Source organism: Rhynchophorus ferrugineus, unplaced genomic scaffold, assembly GCF_030347505.1.
Source record: "Rhynchophorus ferrugineus isolate W39M unplaced genomic scaffold, kcgeb_rfMv2 rfM3, whole genome shotgun sequence".
Lineage (NCBI taxonomy): Eukaryota > Metazoa > Arthropoda > Insecta > Coleoptera > Curculionidae > Rhynchophorus > Rhynchophorus ferrugineus.
This window is the reverse complement of record NW_027472582.1, coordinates 8412865-8435978: the sequence shown is the minus strand read 5'-3', so window position 1 is coordinate 8435978 and position 23114 is coordinate 8412865. Positions and strand designations below refer to the sequence as shown.

The 23114-nt window shown below is 35.2% G+C and overlaps 1 long non-coding RNA gene across 1 annotated transcript in view; it reads right to left on the bottom strand.

Moving 5' to 3' along the window:
- Positions 1-514: 514 nt before the first annotated feature.
- The window catches only part of LOC143193554 (uncharacterized), a 30115-nt gene continuing 7515 nt past the window's right edge, over positions 515-23114 (bottom strand). The window contains exons 2-3 of the long non-coding RNA XR_013005053.1: positions 4866-4997; positions 515-4679 (exon numbers count right to left, since the gene is read on the bottom strand). This is a non-coding gene — a long non-coding RNA (uncharacterized LOC143193554). The remainder of the gene's footprint in view (positions 4680-4865; positions 4998-23114) is intronic.

The window sequence follows — 23114 nt, the reverse complement described above, 5'->3', positions numbered from 1 at the left end:
GATTAGAACACTTGGAGTAGTTCAAGTTGTCTCTCAGAGACATACTTGTACTCCATAGAGGCAGACTGGACGGACTAGCATTTTGTAGATAGTCGCTTTCTGGGAATTGGGAGCTGACCATTCGAATCTGTGGTCGAACTGGAGACCGAGGTACGAAACTTTCTGGAGCCAGAGCATAGGGACTTTATCAATTTCGAGGCTATAGGTGCGAAATTCCGTGCGGTGGAACAGAATAGACTTGAACAATTTTGCTCGGGTTTATGTGCAGCCGCCAGAATTTGTACCACGCAATCGCCTGATTCAGTTGGACTCGAAGTCTGTCGCGAATAGCGTCCTGACTACAACCGGTTGTGAAGAAAGCCGTAACAGCTGCATAAAATGCTATGTGGGAATGTATGTGGAGTGGGAAATCCATCCTTGCGGGACCCCTGCGGAAATCTGTTTACGAGAGGACACTGCGTCACCGATCCTCACATGAAAGGACCTACCGTCCAAGTATCATAAAGGAAATTAGCTATTATGGTGCTATTCAAGATTTGGCTTCCATACTGACATGAGAATGAAGTCTATCCTTATGCCTCCTTGCAAGTCTCTTGATTTCCTGAGTGACAGTTCGTATCTGAAGATCTCCATGTAAGTAATCGGTCCTGTAGTATTTGTTTGTAAAATGGCGATTTATTACATACTGATAAATGTGATTTTCTTCCAATTAACAATTTTCCTATATTTTAACTTCTTTTAGTTGTGTCACTTAGCCGCTCCTGAAAGTTTACTTCTTTCTGATGTTACAATTGTTCACATTACAGGTTTGAATTAAGAGTTTCTGTCTCATTTCTGTCCTACAAAGTAACTTTAAAGTATATAGGTAGATCGAAAAAATCAAATATAAAGAAGTACATCAATGATATGCGAATATGCATGGTTATATCAATACTGGCATATATTTATTATCGTTCCATATAACAACAACGTTAAGTATCTCAGAATGAATCTTCAACCAAAATTTCGCTGGAAGGAAAATGTAAAAAGAAAAGGGAAGGACTGGAGTTAAAACATAGGATATTATTATGTAAGCAAATGGTAGAAACTTATGTACATACGGAGTATAACTATTATGGATTTTCCGCGAAAACTAATATAAAAACAATACAAGTTTTCCAGAACAATGTCCTGAGAAATACTGTAGGTGCACCGAGGTACTACCGGACTGATTATTGATATCGAGATCTTCAGATATCTACTGTCACATGAGGACAGACTCCATTTTCATGTTCTGACACCAGAACAGGACACAGACTCAAAAGAATAAAACCATTTGATCTTGTGTAGTGTATTAGAGTGGGATCCATTTAATAGAACACCAGAAACTAAGATTGGGCCGATGAGTATTCCTATCTATAGCCTAGTATTAATACCTAGATTACTAGATTACCTAGATTTAATTTATTGTATTGTCAAATTGTGGGTTAGTCGGCAACGACTGATAACAATGTAATAAATTGATTTAAAAAAATATTTTCTTGGAAATTCATTATTTTAGTTGAAATAGTAGTAACTGTATCTTATCTAGGTGTATTCTAATAATTAATTTTACAGTTACGATGTAATATGTAGAACGAAATACTCGTAATATCTTCAATCATACGGATCGGTCTTATCTGAATTATAGATTGAATATTGACCTGAATATAAACGTAAAAAATAACTTGGTGCGAATGAATGCGCACATTGATACCTTGTATTTTCTCCAACGGATATCGCTCATAAAATATATGCTAGACCAAGTTCCAATGGTAACTATGAATTGGTTATGTGCGAAACGATTCGAATATTGGACGATAAACGTTGCTAGTTAGAAGCAGCGCGTTTCTGTTGCGCTAAAGTGGAAGAAGCCGGCGCGAGATATGCAAAATTCCTCGTTATATTGAAATCGGCGAACCTCGTTGAATAAGCCACGTATCGGCAAGGGTTCCAGTATCGGGCCGAGGTCCCGGCTACGTAATTAATAATGAGGTGGTAGCCGGTGCTCCAGCTTTGGGTCCATAACTTACGATGGTCGACGTTGAACGTGGAATTCGGAATCGGCGACCATAATTCAGATACGTGTCGGCCGGTCGCGCACGGACAAATACATCAGCTGGTCCGGTCTCGCTCCGTCCTCTCTACCTCTCTCGCTCCCGTCATATGACTATTTAAAAATGAGATAAAAAGAAAATTTATAAATAAAGGACCTTCGCGCCTCTCCGGATAAATTATCGGCCGAAGCGAGACGCGCCAGTTTTAAATTACTGAATTATGCTTGAGTGGACGGCGACCGGCCAACCATGCCGCTCTTCCGAAGCGTTCAGCTGGCGATTGTCACTTAGCTGAAGACGGCTCGGGTACGTCCGCGTTCGGTTGCCAATAGCATCGATCCTGATGATCTTACTTTCTCCGAATCGAAACAGGTAGGCTAGAGATGTCGGTCGCGCAGAACAATATCGATATATCAGACAATCGAAATTACGTAACTCCAGCCCTACTTTTCTACGTAAAATTCTTTGGTTTTCCGGGAAGAATTCAAAAACCTTATGTTTTCATATCGAACTTCTTCCGTTCCGATCCTATTTATTATCAAAAAATATTTTGAATAACCGCGGGGAAGTCTTATCAGAAAACGTATGATGATTTCTTTCAAAAACCCTAGTCAATTACAGCTATCGAGACTTACAAAAAAAAATAAAAAATATCGGCCAGAAAATATCTATAATATAATATAAATAATCCAATATAACAGGTCAGTTGAAAGGTCCCCGGAATGACACATAGATGGCGCTACAAAAATTAAATCCATATGTTTTTTAGTTACCCCTAATCCTCAAGAGATATGCGTGTATAGATTTGAAATTTGATAAATTAGATAAATTTGTAAACTATAGCGTTTTGTGTGAAGTCACTTTTGTAATTGTAAAAACAATGGATAAAAAGAAATTTCGCATGTTAATATTGTTTTTTGAAAGGAAAGATACAGTTGAAGCAAAAACTTAACTTGATGCCGGACACTGCCCAAAGGAAAATCAACCGTCAAGTATTGGTAAGCTAAGTTTAGACGTGGTGAAATGAGCGCCGAAGACGGTAAACGCAGTGAATGCCCAAAAGAGGTGGTTACAGACGAAAACATTTAAAAAATCCACAAAATGATTTTGAATGACCGTAAATTGAAATTAAATGGAATAGTATACACTCCAAAGATATTAACTGAACGTGTACATTATTTCATTTACGAATATTTGGATATGAGAAAGCTCTGTGCAAAGTGGGTGGCGCGACCTCACTTTTGACCAAATACAACGACGAGTTGATGATTCGGAGCAGTGCTTGAAGATGATCAAGTGTAATAAACCCGAGTTTTTGCATCGATATGTGTCAATGGATGAAACATGGCACTATCATTTCACTCCGAAGTCCAATGGGCGGTCATCCGAGTGGTCTGCACACGATGAATCCACTCCAAAGAGTCGGAAAACTCAACAGTCGACTGGCAAGGTTATGGCGTCTGTATTTTGGGATACGCATGAAACAATTTTCATTGACTACCTTGAAAAAGGACGAACCATCAACAGCAATTGTTACATAGCGTTATTGGACCGTTTGAAGGATGATATCGCCGAAAAACGGCCACATTTGAAGAAAAACTGAAGTTGCTTCACCAAGACAATGCACCGTCTCACAAGTCGCTGAAAACGATGGCAAAAATCCATGAATTGTGCTTCAAATTGTTTCATCCACCGTATTCTCCAGATCTGGCCCCCAACGACTATTTCCTGTTCTCAGATCTAAAAGTAATGCTCGCTGTGAAGACATTATTGTCGAATGAAGAGGTGATCGCCGAAACTGAGGCCTATTTTGAAGCAAAAGACAAATGGTACTACAAAAATTATATCCAAAAATTGGAGGGCCGCTATAATCAGTGTTTCACCCTTGAAGGGAGTTATGTCGAATAAAAAAAATTACCTAATTTAGCCAAAAAATATGTTTTACTATGGTAGGCTGTGGACTTTTCAATTGACCTGCTATATATCTATATTTTTGAAAAAAAAATTAATAAACATTTGTGGAAAATCTAATATCTGAATCTATGATATTCTATAGATTTAGGTAATAAGAGCGAGATTATTGACCTGCGAAAAAATTCTGAGTTGTTTTCTATTGCACTAAAAAGGTGAAAATCCGATATATCAATATAAACAACTATTAAAATTCGAAAGCTCTGGCATTTCTCTATATAAAGTAACAGTATTCCATGTAGTATTATAGACATCTTCAGTTTATACGAACACTAACCATGGAACTTCCAAATTACTTTATTGACTTTCATAGCTTTCATTATTTGATTTGCATAATCTGCTGCTAAAGATCACCAAACTTATGGTGAAGCGGTTTCGTTATATCCCAAATGTCGATTTTGGTTTCAAAAATTTAGAAACACTGATTATCATGTTAATAATAAAGTACGGGCTGAAAAATCAAAAAAATTCCAAGACAATGAATTCCAAAACTTACTGGACGAAAACTTCACTCGTTGAAAGTTCAAAGTTTCAGGCAGCTTAGCACGTGATGGGTGTGTTGTTTTCAGACCTTAATATGTGATGAGAAATATCCAAATATATGACGATGATTAATCTACTACCACATTGACACTGAAATGGATTATCCATGGCTATAAGGTCATCCTCTTCGTATGAGCGGATCAGCAATGTGTAGCAGCAATGTATATGATAAAGACAAAAATTAATAAACACTGAATAGATAAACATCTGAACTACATTATATCCAATGTTTTCAATTCGCTGATCAGAATAAAATACTATTTTTCTGATATTTACCTTTGTGAACAATTGCCTTGGTCACATGTTTATAGATTGAAAATTTTCTGAGATATTTTCCCGGTACGTTTACTATGCCTTGCCCTTCGTACAGGTACTGTACCATTATCACAATGAAGCCTCTTTTATAGCCTGTAATAAATGAATGAGTGAGTGGTGGGTTTGATATAAAGAGGTTAAAATGCTGTTTTTATTTGTTTAATTGAAGTAGCGTTGATTTATTCAGCCTTTCAAGCTCATGATGCCCAAAGGATTTTGATATTAATTTCTGAAGACATTTACTTCGTTATTAAGAAGTTGTTGTTTCACTTACGTCTCTAAAATAAACTATACGACAACTAATAAGCTATTTTCTGTTACAGAGTTTAATTGACGAAGCCAAATTGTATAAGTCAATCTAAGTCACTTTCAACTTCTTCATTCGATCAGCCAGATTTTAAAATTCTAAAAATAAATCTCGTTAAATAAATAACGAATTAAATATAAACAAAGAATACTTTTTTATTTCCATCAATATCTCAAATTATTAACAGTTACTCAGTCATGAATACATGTTTATAGACATCTTATAATTAGTTTAGGAATTACCAACGTATATTAAGTAAAATGAGTATTTTAAATAAAAAAATTAAGATAGTTTAGTGACAAGTAATGTATAATTTAAAAAAAAAATCAGGAAAATGCATAAGCAATACCAATAGTTTAATAATAAAAATACCATATCTTATAGGTCACCAATTAGCCAAGGAATCATGAACCTATATTTGTAGATAACAAACGAAAACATGTAATCGACTCAATCTTGCACCTGTTGACATACAGTCGGCACGGACGCCTAGAAAAAAGAGCATATTGATATCTTAAACGTTCACACCACCGCAGCGTATCCTCAAACATCCTAAGTTAACAGTTCTGGGTCTTATGAACCTGTTTCCGTACTAATAAATAATAATAAATAGAGTAAACACGCCGTTCAATACAGCCTTTTTGTTCGGGGCACCTGTTCACCGCAAACATGGGGTAGGTAGATAGCGGCACCATCGGTCGGGGGTTGTAAATTTACTTCAGCTACACAACGGAAACGACAATAATGACAATCAGGTGTATAATGGTCCGTATTATTACGGATTATGTTATCTTACAGAACTTTTTACACATATGAACAATATAATAATTTTCTCACACTAAATATGTATCTATCACACTATATATATTTAAATATATATACGCCTATAAATTAATATCTAAAAATTTACAACAGATGATATTATTGTTAACAAAAAGAGTATTCATTAAAAATCATCGTGGTCTGGAGATTCGGCTACCTTCGGAACTATTCGTATATTCGTCGGCGCAATCTACTCGCCGCTAGCCGAAATTCTAAAAGTCGATGTTGCCAACTTTACAGCAAGGTTATTTGCTTTTGCGATGTATTTTATTTTAGAAAAATAATATATTTAACAAGACTTTCTGACATTAACATTTATTTATTTTTATATTTGTTTTGAGACAAAATAATAATAATAGAGTAGATACATTTTCTTAGTATTTAGTGCAATATATAGTCTTGCCCTTAGATTTGGCAACACTGCATAGTAATACACGCCAGGCATTTCTCAAAAGAAATGGCGATGTACCGTATTGCATTTGATTAAACGTTGGGCATTGCCGAGACCAGAAATTTGGTTATAGGTACGACACAGCCCTACTCATTACGTCCCAAGCAATATTGAGAATATTCAAATATTTTTAACACTGGGGACGCGCGTTAATCTACCGGACCACGATGATTTTTAATGTATCCTAACAAAAAGTATTTTCAGTGCGTTGAAAATGTTTGAATTATTGCCGAGTAATCTCAGTTGCGGGAAGCCATATATATTCATATTTAATATATATGCCATATATATTCTCTTCGCCATATATATAGTCTTGTCTAAATCTGCCCTTTGGGAATCCACTGTGTGAATCTGCTAGCGTCTTATTGACCACTGATTTTAGATGATTTTCTATTATTTGTTCATACATCTTTATGGTTATATACGATAATTTTATCTCTCTATAATTATTAATCTGTGTTATTTTGCCTTTTTATGTGTCGCAAAAATAAGTGTTATTCGCCAATCCTGTGCGATTATTTCCTCTTTTCATGGTCTATTATAAGTTTCCAGAAATAATTCAGCAGCCTTCTGATTCTTGGCCATGTGCTATACCGGTTTTCAATTTTGTCACTATACTTAGTAGTTTTTCAATTTTTATCTCCTCTAGGCTCTTGCTTTTTACACTAGTTGGTCGATATAGTTTTGCAGGTTGATTCATGTGGATCAAGCAATTCCTGAAAATAACCATTTTATCAATTCTTTATATATCAACCAATATATTATATTCAATATCAATTCTTTATATTTTTATCTTTACCTATTATGACACCTCTTTTATCTTTTATGTGTCTATAATTACATGATTTTGGAACAAGGATATAGGAACGCATTCCTAAATTGGATTAAATTTTTAGTATTCCAGAAGGCATTAGGTCGTATCCAACATAGTTTACCTAGTCTCTGGAGTGACATGAATTTCATTGTGGTTACAATCAATACAGTACAAAATGTACTTACAGACAACATGACGATTGTCGTCTCGTTTTGACGATAGTGCAAGCGAAATAAGCAGGGGCGAGTTGTTATATGAAGCGACACTAGATGTTCTAAGGAATTGGTGTGGTGCCTGATGATGCGACGTGACTAGTGATTTGATAGTATAATAGTATTGGTTATATTCAAATAGGATTCTACCAACAGTGTTGCCTGTACAGTCGTTCCAATAAGTTCCCACTTATTTATATTAAAATAATATAGTTTTTAATTAAAACACAATATTTCATTGCTAACCCTACATTTTTCATTACTTATGTTTGTTGAATACTTTAACAACAAACTAGTATAAAAGTCTCTATATATCCTAGATACTATAGATGATCCAGATGATACTCACAATCATAGTTAATATTGTGTATGTTATAAACTTGAGCTTTCCTTTTTAATTTAAAAAAACTGCTTTTATCACCAAACTTTCGTGTATTTCAGATAATGATTCCCAAGATTAGTAATCAGATTCCATCCTGAACGGTTCTTATAATTTCACTCTTTCTTCAGGGCTAACGCTAATGAGGCTTAAACGCACAATTTCTGATATACATTGATCGATATTTCAGAGTAACCCAAGGCTAAGGAATCAGATGTTGAGCTATCGTTTGAAAGATTGAGTTTCACTGGGAGTTATTATAATATACGTAGTCCATCTGCACTAACGTATATTAAACGAACCAGATCTAATTAAGGGATATGGAGCATCATATTGAAAATCGAAACGAGCAATCGTTCCTGCATTTAACATCAATAAATTACCCTTTCTAGAGTGATCAGTGGCGTCCATATTTATAACCCTTTTTTCCATTATTTTTTATATGTTATATTGCCCTAGTCAACAGTTCTAGTTAAAAAAAATTATATATTACATAATTATGATACTAACCTATATAAGGAAAAACATTCGTTTGTATATATAAAATATTTTTAACAAACAAATAGAGCCGATTTCATAAAATAAATAAGAAACTCACTAAAAATTTTAAAAAAATGAAACTAAGATTTTTAACACAAAAGAAAACATTATTAAAAAATATATACATAATAATCGTTGTAATAACTAAATAAAAATAAACAAAACCTTATTTAACCTATCTACTACACGTATATTATATTCTACTATATACACACAATTTAGCTTAATACCTACCTAAACCTATTTATCTATTTAGAATATTTTTTTTACTACTACCAACTGATTAACTACTTTGAACTCGGTGCCGAGCCCAAACAGTTATATTCATTTAGATTAGTTTTGTTGGTAATTTAATTTTTTGTACATGTCATAAAATTATATTGATAAAACAAGTCAATTTGAAAAGTTCCCGGCCTACCATAGTAAAAGTTTTCTTCTTTTTTCTTTTCTTTTTGGCAAAATTAGTTTTTTTATACAATATAATTCCCATCCTGGGTGACGCAATGATTATAGTGACGCTCCAACTATTCGATACCATTTTTGTAATACGATTTATAATTTGCTTCAAAATAGGCCACAGTTTCGGTGATGGCCTCTTCATTCAACGAAAATCTCCTTCCAGCGAGCAATCTTTTGAGATCTGACAACAGGAAATAGTCGCCGGCGGCCAGAATTGGAATTTCGTCCTTCAAACGGTCCAATAACACTATGCAAAAGTCGCTTTTGATGGTCCTCCCTTTTTCAAGGTAGTAAATGAAAATTATCCCATGCGCATCCCAAAATACAGGTGCCAGAGCCTTGCCAGCTGACTGTTGCGTTTTCCCACGCTTTGGAGCGGGTTCATCGTTTACAGTCTATTCGGAAAACTGTCGATTGAACTTCGGAGTGAAATAATGGAGCCAGGTTTAATCCATTGTCACATATCGATGGAAAAATTCGGGTTTATCACGCTTGATCATCCTTAAACAATGCTCCGAATCATCAACTCGTTGTTATTTTTGGTCAAAAGTGACCTTGCGCGGCACCCATTTTGCACAGAGCTTTCTCATACCCAAATATTCGTGGATGATACAATTTACACGTTTAGTTGATATCTTTAGAGTGTCTTCTATTTCATTGAATTTCAATTTACGGTCATTCAAAATCCTTTTGTGGATTTTTAAAATTTTTTTGTCGGTAACAACCTCTTTTGGGCGTCCACTGCGTTCACCGTCTTCGGTGCTCATTTCACCACGTCTAATCTTGATACCAATAGCTTGATTGGGCATATCAATCCTTAATGGTTGATTTTCCTGAGGCATTGTCCGGAAACTCGGCATCAAGCCAAGTTTTTGCTACAACTATACTTGTTCCCTTCAAAAAGCAATATTTTATCAACACGAAATTTCTTTTTATCCATTTTTTTCACAATATACAAAAGTGGCTTCACTCGAAATGCTATAATTCGCAAACTAATGATCCGACAGCTGTCAAATGTATACGTTTATGACGTGGAATAATTTGACATTGTTAATTCGACAAAGACGGCAAATCGCAAAATTCTTAAACTTCTCCATGTACGGCTATGATTCCAAGCAAAAATATCGTGGAAAAAAGAAGACTGACGGCGCCTTTCGCCACAAATCAAAATTTTCAATAAGTTTCTCCATGGGCGACGGTATGCTCTCAATTAGTTCGACTCAGTTTCAGAAAATGATGGAGATCCACTGCTCGAACGGCCCCGAACTGGTCTTACAGCCTCGCGAAGAAGATTGAGCTGCTGGCGTCGAGAAGTCCGCGTGCACGGAGAATATCTGACAATTTAGCAATCCACCTGTTGTGCGCTTGGGGTGGTAACTGCTACACGCTATACATTCCCATACGGGGTGCTGTCAAAATATTTATGCATTAAATAATTCAGTTCGCATAAGCGCTCATATATATTACGCAGAAACAGTCATATATAGAGAGACTTTTAATTGATTTTATTGATCTAAATATTATTTCTTATATATCCACTTAGAGTATATGAAGAAAATATATTGATGTCTCCAATACTCAATAAGTCGATGGAAACACGTAACAGGTCAAATGTCCACGGCCTGACACATACATGGCGCTACTAGAATTAAATCCATATATTTTTTAGTTAGCCCTGACCCTCAAAAGATGCATGTATAAATTTGACAAGCGTCGGATCATTAGTTTGTGAATTATAACATTTTGAGTGAAGCAACTTTTGTTATTGTGAAAAAAATGGATAAAATGTAATTTCGCGTGTAAAATATTGTTTTTTGAAGGGAAAAATACAGTTGAAGCAACAACTTGGATTGATGCCGAGTTTCCGGACACTGCTCCAGGAAAACCAATCATCAAAGATTGGTATACTAAGTCTAGACGTTGTGAAATGAGCATCGAAGACGGTGAACGCAGTGGACACCCAAAAGAGTTTCTTACCAATGAAAACATTTAAAAAATTCACAAAATAATTTTGAATGAACGTAATTTAAAATTGAATGAAAGAACAGACACTCTAATGATATCAAAGTTACGTGTACTGCATATAATTCACAACTATTTGGCTATGAGAAAGTTCTGTTCCGCGGGATCTCAATTTTGACCGAAAACAGCAACGAGTTGATGATTCGGAGCAGTGTTTGAAGATGATCAAGCGTAATAAACCCGAGTTTTTATGACGATATGTGACAAGGGATGAAACATGGCTTCATCGTTTCACTCTGCAGTCCAATCGATAGTCATCCAAGTGGACTGAACACGATGAACCCGCTCGAAATCGTGGGAAAATGCAACAGTCGGCTGGCAATGTTATGGCATCTGTATTTTGGTATGCGCATGGAATAATTTTCATTAGCTACCTTGACAAAGGATGGACCATTGACAGCGACTGATATATAGCGTTATTGGATCGTTTGAAGAACGAAATCGCCGAAAACGGCCGCATTTGAAGAAAAAGAGAGTGCTACTTCACCAAGACCCGTGATCCGTGAATTGGGCTTCAAATTACTTCCTCATCCGAAACTGAAGCCTATTTTGAAGCAAAGAACAAATCGTACTACAAAAATGGTATCGAAAAGTTGGAGGGTCGCTATAATCAGTGTATCACTCTTGAAAGGAATTATGTTGAATAAAAAAAACTAATTTTGTCAAAAAATTGTGTTTTACTATGGTACGGTGAGATGTCAATTGAAGTAAACCATATTTTTTTAACGGGGTGATGGTAACATCATCTAATAGGTGCGTGCTTGTGTTTTGATCAGCGATGACCATTAGTGAAAAGGCGAAGTTTACATGTAAACAATTGCTAACTAACCAAACGTATTACTTTCGGTATTTTTGATACAAAAATATGTGGCGAAAGTCCCGCTACCATTTTGATTAGGCGCCATTTTGTTTTGTGACGTTTTGCTCAGTTACGTTTTAACCATTGTATTGTATAGATGCCTAAATTTTATTATGGATAAATATACGCCACAAGAGCCAGGACAAATAGTGACAATACGTATTGAAAATAATCGTTCAATGCCTCACAAAACGACAATTTAACGTTTACATGAGAATTTTCGACAGTATGGCATGACAGCCGACAGATCTCGTTCTGGAAGTCTCGTAACGCCGAAAATGTGGCTCTGGTACGCGATAATATTGCAGAAACATCCATTCGAAGGCGCGCTTCCCAGTTACATATTTCTGCGCGCAGCTTAAGGGCAATTTTGAAAATGTTACCGTACAAAATTGCATTAGTCCAAAAATTGCTACCGAGAGATCTTGATCAACGGGTTGAATACAGTAATGCAATCCTAAGGCTGTCTGGAAGATTTTTCTTCTAAATTGACAATGAGCGATGAAGCCTATTTTCTTCTCAGTAACCACGTCAATAAACAGAACAGTCGGTTTTGGGGAACGGAGAACCCTCTATTAATTCATTAAACATTAATGTATCCACTAAAAATAACTGTATGGTGTGGCATTCATGCTGGAAACATCGTTGGTCCCTATTTATTTTTGAAAATAACCAAGGTATTTTCAACAAATTTCAACAACACAAGAAATTTTCTTGTGCCTGATATGGAAGAGCAAGGACTAAATATCATGTGGTTTCAGCAAGATGGGGCCACAACACATACAGCTCGTTCAAAAATTAAATTATTGGTCATGCGAGATCTCCGGATTTAACGGCATCAGACTTTTTCTTATTGGGTTTTTTAAAATTAAAACTTTATGTGAATAAGCGCCAAGTAATTCAACATCTTAAAGACAATATTCACCATTTAGCCGATATCATTTTTCAATCATAACGAATAGAAAATGTAAAGACTAATAAACTTTTCATGAAAACCAAACTTACTTATCTTTTCTTTAGATAATTGTACGAGGCTGAAACATTTTTTTTGTCCAGAGCGATAAGAGCAGAAACAACTAAAGCTGAGTATATAATAGTGAGTGTATAATATAGGATAACTGTAAAGTATGAAATATTTATATATATATATATATATATATATATATATATATATATAAATATATTTATAATTAGTTAGAATATACATGACAATTTATAAGGAGACAATTAATAGTAATGTTTTGCAGAAATGTAGAGATTAAATCTAATTTTATAATGGAAATGTACACAGATATGACAGAACAGAAGACACTGACTTAACACATAAACACAGGAACTATAACCTACAAACTATTATGGCTGTTTCATTAACAGTAATTTAAGTCCTTCGAAAATATATGCATTGAATTAATATAATGTCAAAATAAATTATATTTGATAAAGTTTTTTTTGTATATTTTAAAGTCTCCTTTACCAACGAGGGTTTATCTGGACTGGACCTACAGTTTAACGTGGGCTCCGAATTACGATCCTCGAAATTGAGCCTACTGACTGGCGAGTGACCAACTCAGAAATCATCCCAGAAGACATCCGGTCTGACCCAGCCTGGTTACTGGTGTGACTGGGATCATTTTCCTTGTCGGATTTATACTCTTGCCTAAGGAGAAGCAGAAATGTTAAACAATCACAAGCATACATTTAAGACCATGCCCCAGCAGGATTCGAACCCGGGACTAGCGCAACAGTGGAAGAACTGTCCTGTCGCCTTTACCACTGCGCCAACCAAGCCGGCAACGTTAGTTTTGTTTTACTTCTTTACACACATTAGTATTTTATTGTGTCAGAATCATAATAAATCAAAACTATTTCAAGTTTAATGCGACAACGTTGAATTATAAATTTTGATTACTAGGGAGACCTACCGAAAATCAAATGGTTTGACTATTTTGAGTATGTGTTATATAATAATTGCAATACTTGGATGTTGATATGAGAATATAGTCATGTCTTCTTCCGATTTTCCTGATTTCCTAAGTGACAGTCAATATCTAAAAGCTATGGTGAGCTATGGTGTAATTAATCGGCCCTAGAGTATCTGGTAAAGTTTAGTGACATTATATTTAACAATAAAATCTGTTCGCAAAGAGTTTTAAACCGCAAAATCCTATTTTTCTTATCCAAATACGAAAGAAAATAATATATTTACTCCAAATCAGACCGCAATCATGATCAAGATGATCCCAAGCAATAAATGTACAGTGTCTTGTCTTTAGAAGCAATAAAACCACCGTTCACCGTTACAACAGCGAATAGCCGTCAAAATAAATCCAACTAAATTTCTTCCTTTTTTATCAGCATCATCTCCCACCCGTATCTATGTCCTTGCGGGTCGGTATCAATAAATTCTTAAACACCGCGTCGGGTTAATATAGTTATAAATCTTAATTTGCAGGTAGACCAGCCTGTAGAAACGCATCCGAAAATGATTGTTAAGTTCTACGGAATAATATTTTATCCAGAGCCGAGCACGCTCGTAAATATCACCCGGTGAAGCCGTGGCGTAACGCGTACTTTCGTCGTTCTCGCTCGCGTCGAGCTCTAGATGAAGGTAAAGTCCCGTTAGGAGGGAGGAAAAGTCCCCCGTAAGGAGACGGTATCGCGCAGATATCTGAGAAAGATACGCATCAGGACTGTATGACATGGGCAGAGAAAGAGACGGACGGCGGTCAAGACAGATGTGAAAGTGTTCGGGTGTAAATCAATAAGTAGAAATTTTCGAAAAAACGTCAAATAAATTTCGTTCTTGTCGTGTTGTTAAATTGGTATTTTGTTTGGTTTCGAGGTATCCTTTTTCTTGGGGGCGTCTACAATAGATATAAATTAATTCTGTTTTTGTGTCACCATATAACGGTACCTCTATATATTTTTTAATATATCGAACGAGGCCTATCGAGAGGGACCCCTAGCGGTTAGCTATAAAATAGAAATCATTAATAATTATGTAACAGGTTCTTGAATGAACTCTAATATTTTATTCACTTTAAATAGTCATTTATTGAGAAAAATCTCAATACCATGTCGAAGGAACGATCGCAACGATTCTATAATCAATCCATTTTTCATTTTCGAATTTCTTCAGCATTTTGAAGCCGCTGGCTATGCTGCATACATCTGAAAAGTAGGAATCAGAAGGTGATATATCTGGTAGACACTCTGTCCACAAAAGTCCCCGTCTACCATAGGAAAACATTTTTTTGGCAAAATTAGTTTTCTTTTTAGCCAACATAATTCCCATCAAGTGTCGTAAACTGATTATAGCAACCCTTCAACTTTTCAATGCCATTTTTGTAGTACAATTTGTCCTTTACTTCAATATAGACCTCAGTTTCGGCGATCACCTCTCCATTCGACGAAAATTTCTTCCCAGCGAGCATTCCTTTGAGATCTGAGAACAGGAAATAGTCACTGAGGGCCAAATATGAAGAATGCGGTGGATGAAGAAGCAATTCGAAGCCCAATTCATGAATTTTTTGCCATCGTTTTCACTATAATATATAATAACACTATGTAATAGTCGCTGTTGATGGTCCTTCCTTTTTCAAGGTAGTCAATGAAATGCGCATCCCAAAATACAGACGCCATAACCTTGAGAGCCGACAGTTCGGACTTCGGAGTGAAATGACGGAGCCATGTTTCATCCATTATCACGTATCGACGCAAAAACTCGGGTTTGTCACGCTTGATCATCTCCCGAATCATCAACTCGCCGTTATTTTTGGTCAAAAGTGAGCTCGCGCGGCACCCACTTTGCACAGAGCTTTCTCATACCCAAATAATCGTTTTACACGTTCAGTTGATATTTTTAGAGGGTCTGCAATTTCATTCAGTTTAAATTTACGGTCATTCAAAATCATATTGTGGATTTTTTAAATGTTTTCATCGGTAACAAACTCTTTTGGGTATCCACTGCGTTCACCGTCTTCGGCGCTCATTTCACCACGTCTAAACTTAGCACACCAATCCCCGACGGTTGATTTTCATCAGGGATTTCATGGGTCAGTATCCGGAAACTCGGCATCAAACCAAGTTTTTGCTTCAACTGTATTTTTTCCCTTTAAAAAGCAATATTTTATCAACACGCGAAATTCCTTTTTATCCATTTTTTCACAATAACCAAAGTTGCTTCACTCAAACTGCTAAAATTCACAAACTAATGATCCGACAGCGATCAAATTTATACATGCATTTTTTGAGGGTTAGGGCTAACTAAAAACATATGGATATAATTTTAGAAGCGCCATCTATGTGTCAGGCCGGGGACTTTTCAATTGACCAGTTAGTTTATTGGTTCTTGTACTATTCTTGTTTGTTCAGATTATAAATTGTAGGCAGTAATGGACAGATCACTGATTTATGAATATTGTCAAGAAACCTATTATAATACATCTAATATGCTTAAGCATGTGAGGAAATTCTATCTAAGAGCGTATAAACTCAATGTTTATTTTAATTTTGCAAATTAAATTCAATTCTATATCAAACTGAACGATAATGGAACAAAATTGAGAATGGAAAATCGAATAATTATTGTAATGAGCAATGTTTATTATTCAATATATCTTACTATTTTTCGATCACAACATTCAACTATATAATATAATAATTAATTATGATATATCAGTATAATAAAATTAACCATAAAATAATTAACTACATTTCTTCAAATTCAAAGAAGCCTGGCCACCGTTTCGTCACATATTTGATTTTATCAATTTCGTTTCAGAACAAGTTTCCTAATAATATACTAAGATAATTAATGAGTTTCCTGAATCGACCTGGTAAAATAAATACTGGAAATAGTTAAAAAGAAATAAAATCAGTTCTATTGCAAGATAAGCAACAAATAAAATTTATAATATTTAATGGTAGATAAGTAAAAAGATATGAGGAAGGGAAGAAAATATTAATAGACATTTATTTGAAGTATAAGTTCAAAAGACATTTATTATTAGTACCGTGTAAAGAAGTTTAGAGTATATAGATAGTAAACGGGAGCCCTAACCCCAAAAATGTTTCAATAAAAGTGATATCAAAAAGGATGCCGAGACAAATTGAACTTTTACTTAGAAAACTCCGAAACACGTAGCAATAATAGACGAAATTTTACATAGAAGCCTTCGGGCAGCTTTACAATAAACTACTAATTATTTCACTACAAAAGAGGAAACAGAGAGGTATATAATAGTTATAAGTTCTAGTTCCAACACTAATTCAATTCATATATCAAAAGTAAGTAACATTTAAAAAAAAAGAACTAAAAAACTGGGAAAAACTATGAAGTGAAACACAGCAGTTTTTCAGTAGCACAGTAACACAATAGCAGTCGCAGGTTTTTTTTACCCTTAAAGAAGAATCAGAGATCAGAAAAAATGAAAATGGTTAAGAAGGATCATTCTCCTAGTCACGAAGAAGTTGAAGCGACTGCTGAAGTTTATATCTTTTTAGACTATGTCTACTCAGTGTTAACAAATTAAAAACGAAATTAAATTTTAAAATAATCATGGTCATTCCAGATAAAGAAAAAACAGTTGCGAAACGTGGATCATTGCCAAGGAGGGAAAAAAGCAAGATACATAAGTAGAACTAAAATACTTGAGTGAAGAAAAGGGTGTGACAAAAATGGACAGGGCAAAACCTAAAGATATAAGAAAATATCTAGGTTATTGATCTTGTGGAAGAGAACATTGAAAGGACACAACCCTCAGTTGGTACAACAACGTATGGAGGATACAGGACAGGTGAAATGAATCTGGGGAGGAAGGACGGAGATGAGAAAAATCAGAGGGTGCTCTATGAGACCTTGGGAGGAATGTATCAGGATATACAGCAAAAGAGACGACTACTCCTGACGGAAACAGGAATATTAAGTGACAGTGTATTAAGACACTCCTGTTGGTACAAACACTATTAGTGGTACAAAAGGTGTTTTTTAAATTATGTATGTGTAAAACATGATGTTTTATGATACGTAAATCAGACACCATACTTAAAATCGCCACAATAAGTCCGATATCGATACTGTTCCGTTCTCTTTCGCTCACACAAAAGGACACAGAATATCGTCATCAGAGATATTGAAACGCAATAAGCCGTACTCCTGCCCCTTCGCCGCCCCTACAGGTAACACGACTCCGTCGAGAAGGCGATATTTTAAAAAGTTTAGCGATTTTGTTTCGCGACCGTTTCATTGAAGCAATTGACAAGGTGATTTGTATAAAATTTCCTTCAATGCGCGCCATTACCGGAGACGCGGAATGTCGTTAATATCCGATGTTTATACGCTTCGTGTCCGATGATCATTTCGAACGTCGAACCGTCATCAACAAGGAAAATATTCCCGCGCGTATCGAAGGGAGATGTCTATCTGGATACCGTCTTGATGATAAACATTTCCTTTATGCGATTAGACGTTATTGGAGTGTTGGCGATTTTTTTATTCGATAATCGCGTATCCAATAAAGCGCAATATCGTTTTAACAAGCTTTAATAAAACCCAGGGAGATTATCCTGTATGCAACGTATAATAGTGTCTTGATCCGTCTAATCTGCATGGCTATAATTATTCATAAAGGTATAAATTGCATAAATTGTATCTATTACATTAGTTTTTTATTATTATTTATTGCATGGTTACTAACCGTTGTCGACAGCATACATTAAAAATCATCGTGGTCGAGAGATTCGGCTACTTTCGGAACTATTCGTCGGATGTTGCCAAATTTACAGCTAGGCTATTTGCTTTATGGATTTATTATATTTTAGAAAAATGGTATATTTAACAAGACTTTCTGACATTAACTTTTATATTTTATTCTGAAAAAAAAGTTTTAAAAATAATAGGGTAGATACGTATACGTAGATAGTATTTAATCCAATATATAGTCTTGCTCTCAGATTTCGTAACACCGCATGGTATTATTGTAAGCCAAACGCTTTTCAAAAGAAATACATATACCGTATTGCTTTGATTAAACGTTGGGCATTTATTAGTTTAACTATTAAAGCCTTTGATATGGCATTTTAAAGTTACACTGTGATGTTCCTTTTTACTTAAAAAGAAGGCCTTTTAGTATAACATTTCATTAATGGCATTTCATAAATGATATTATATTTCAATAAAATTAAATCTTATGTTGATAATTATGCTTGATGTTCGTGAAGATATCAAAAATAAGAGACAGACAATCATTTTCGGACCATTACTGAGCAGTATATTAATATTTCATACTGAAAAGATAAAAGCACTGGGCTCAAACACTTTTTATTAAGAAACACAGGGTCCTTCTCCACCTTTTTTCATCTTTCTGGTAACCTATTTGATACAGTCTATTTTCACACGTCTTCAGTGTTTCGAAACTGTATTCCAGCGGTCGTACTACACCGATCTGAACAAGTAATAATCAGAAGACGTTATGATAGGTGAGTACACCGAGTGCTACAAATGTTGCTATGCAAGAGAACAACTTATTTTTAGTCTTTCTTGCGACAAATAATGTTCTGCTTGTCCAACTCAGAACGGTAAACTTCTGAATACACTTGACACCACCATATACACGGTAAGAATTTATTGATGTAAATATTCCGCGTCGGTGCCAATGTGGACGGTTGTACTGTTGTTCATTCTAAATACTTACTATCAGAAAAAAACGGTCCAAAGGGGCCAAAGGTAATATAATTTGAATGATATAGATGGTTTGCATCAAGATATTCGTCTCAGACAAACTCACACCCACAAATGAACTCAAGAAATCGATTCGGTTGCATCTTGGACATAAGTTAGCTAAAGGAATTTGTAACAAATTTATGAAGTATGAAGCTTTATAACTTAGAGAAAGGTATTTATCAATTCAATTAATAATCTACATATTAATATTAAAGCACAATGGATGCTAGAAGTTCAAAAACAACTGTTTCGAAAATCAAAAATGGTTTGTGGTAACCAACCAAGTTTGAAAACAGTGGATGAGTGGGTGATTTTCTAACCAATTTATTTTATTGCGAAATCCTTTATAATGAAATTCACTCTTAAGCTGCGAAAGAAGTCGTGCAACCACTATAAAACCTAAATAACTGATGACTGGAAGAATGTAGTATGGTGCGATGAACTACCGTTTAACAGGTTAAAGTAAAGTAAAACACATTTTTTGGCAAAATTAGTTTTTTTCATTCAACATAATTCCCTTCAAGTGTGACACAATGATTATAGCAACCCTCCAACTTTTCGATACCACTTTTATAGTACGATTTGCCATTTGCTTCAAAATATGCCTCAGCTTCGTCGATCGCCTCCTCATTCGCCGAAAATTTCTTCCCAGAAAGCTTTCTTTTAGTATTTGAGAACAGGAAATAGTCGCTGGGGGCCATATCTGGAGAATACGGCGGAGAAGGAATCAATTCGAAGCCCAATTCATGGATTTTTGCTTTCGTTTTTACTGACTTGTGACTCAACTGCGGCCGTTTTTCGGCGATTTCGTCGTTCAAACGATCCATTAACGCTATGTATAGTCTCTGTTAATGGTCCTTCCTTTTTCAAGGTAGTCAATAAAAAATATTCCATGCGCATACCAAAATACAGACGCCATAACATTTCCAGCTGACTGTTGCGTTTTCCCACGCTTTGGGGCGTGTTCATCGTGTTCAGTCCACTCGGATGAATGTCGATTGTGACCTCTCGACGTAAAAGCTCGGGTTTATTACGCTTGATCATCTTCAAACACTGCTCCGAATCATCAACTCGTCGTTGTTTCTGGTCAAAAGTAAGCTCGTGCGGCACCCACTTTGCACAAAGCTTTCTCATACCTAAATACTCGTAAATGATATGATGTACACGTTCAGTTGACATCTTTAGGGTGTCTGCTATTTCATTCAGTTTCAACTTACGATCATTCAAAATCATTTGGTGAATTTTTTTAATGTTGTCGTCGGTAACAACCTTTTTTGGGCGTCCACTGCATTCACCGTCTTCGGTACTCATTCCACCACGTCTAAACTTAACATACCAATCCTTGTTGGCTGATTTTCCAGGGGCAGTGTCCGGAAACTCAGCATCACGCCAAGTTTTTGCTTCAACTGTATTATTTCCCTTCAAAAAGCAATATTTTACTGATACGAGAAATTCCTTTATATCCATTTTTTCACAATAACCTAAGTTGTTTCACACAAAATGCTATAATTCACAAATTAATTATCCGACAGCTGTCAAATTTATACTCGCAACTTTTGAGGGTTAGGACTAACTAAAAACCATATGGATTTAATTCTAATAGGGCCATCTATGTCTCAGGCCGGGGACTTTTCAATTGACCTGTTATATATTTTCCTATATCAGGTAGGTTATGTTAGGATTTGGGTGGTAATATCGACGTATTCAGATAGCTGCAAATAAAACTCTCGACACCTTCAATGGCACCGTATTCCAATATGATGATGCTCTCATACATGTAGCCCAAAATTCAGTTTGGTCAAAGGAACATCAGAATATTATCACATATATTCTCTAGTCAGTTTATTGTCAATACCCTATAAATTGAAAAGCACGCAGCCTTGAAAACCTTGTCATTTTGGAAAACCAAGAACAAACGCAAGGTCCAGTAATGTTATAATGAAAGTATTTCGAAAACAATCACGAAAGAAATTGTTTTAAAATACGTGACATTATCCATTACCCAACACCTTAATTTTTCCTATAAATCACCACTTGATAGCGCACCGATATTAAACCAGCTCGCCGGCCGCGGCCCGATGTTTATTACCCACCCGTCACCTCATCCCGATCGACACCCGTCCCGCGCGGCTTTTATTATTTTAAAACCAGCCCCCTTCAACCCCTCGCCTTACCATCAACGCCGCCGCCCCGGCCAGCGTCATAAATCACCGGCCCTAGGCCAAGATTTCGAGTGAGTGAGTTAGTGCGGTTTCATGACGAAAACTCATACAACTTAATTTTATTTTTAATTCAAATAATATGCAAACAAGCCGAATGACAACGATTGCATGTTCCGAGGCGACGCCTGGTGGCGGTGGCTGTAGTCGCGGCCGTTGTTAAGCGTGGAGTCAGGTGAAAATCGCTCTTATATAAATTTGTACGGTCATCGAGACCTATTATTAAGCGTTTTTAATTACGTAGCCGGTCGTTTAGTTGAAATATTCGACGAGAAAATTGCTTTTCTAGGGTTTTCGTAGAGGAAAACTTATTTATATGGGGATTTATGGGATGTATTGAGGGGATTTTTTAATAATATGCTATTTATAATAAATATAGTTGGAAATAGATACTATTCCTCTTTGTTCTCTCCAGAAGTTTTATCATCAATCACGAATTAACTATTTCCAACACAAACATTGGATGAAAAAATAGTTACTACACAGCTATGAACAACAAATTCCTTTCCTTAATCCATACTTATTTAATTTGGTAATTGTTGTAAAGGGTTTATTGATATAAATAACGTTAGACGAAAATATGTTTGTAATATCACTGTATAACATTACAAGCAATATTTGTTGATCCAAAATACATTCTGATGAAGTTAGGGTCATGCAAGCCTAGCATGGATTATTAAGTAGCTTGTTTTGATAGGTTTCCATTAGATTTATATAGAAATTACTTGTGCCTTCATTTATATACTATGTGCTTTCAATTTCTCATTAATCAATACATTTTTCAAAATTTAAAATCAAGTTCGTTTCTTTTAATTTTAATACGCTGCATCTAATTTGAATATTGAAGATTTCAACCAATCACCAAATATCTTATAGTCTAATATAATAATTATATATATAATTATAATTATATATCATATATATGAATATATATATACATATATGTAAATATATGTATAATATATATATATATATATATATATCATGTATAATATATACAAGATAGAGATTATGACACGTTTTCTTCGTTTAAACATGTGTTAGTCCAATTGTTAACATTGTTAAGAGTCGTATGTCAAGAGTTTTTTTTTCTGTAACAGTTTATAATTAGAAAGTACAATATCATCAGTCAGACACATCAGTTTAGATACATTAACTTGTGCACTGGTACTGCACCTTGGCACCTGCAATAGTTGCATTTATTTATGAATAATTGTCGCCATATCAAACACTTGAAAGTGGAGAAGTTGTATGATTTTTGTAGGAGAACGGTTCAGCTAGATTTAGAATACAGCTGAATAAATGTATATTCTTATTTTTAAAAACATGGTTATATAGATTGCGTCCTAATAATGAATATATTTGTTGGATTGGCAATTTCTCTATTTAGTTTGGATATTATA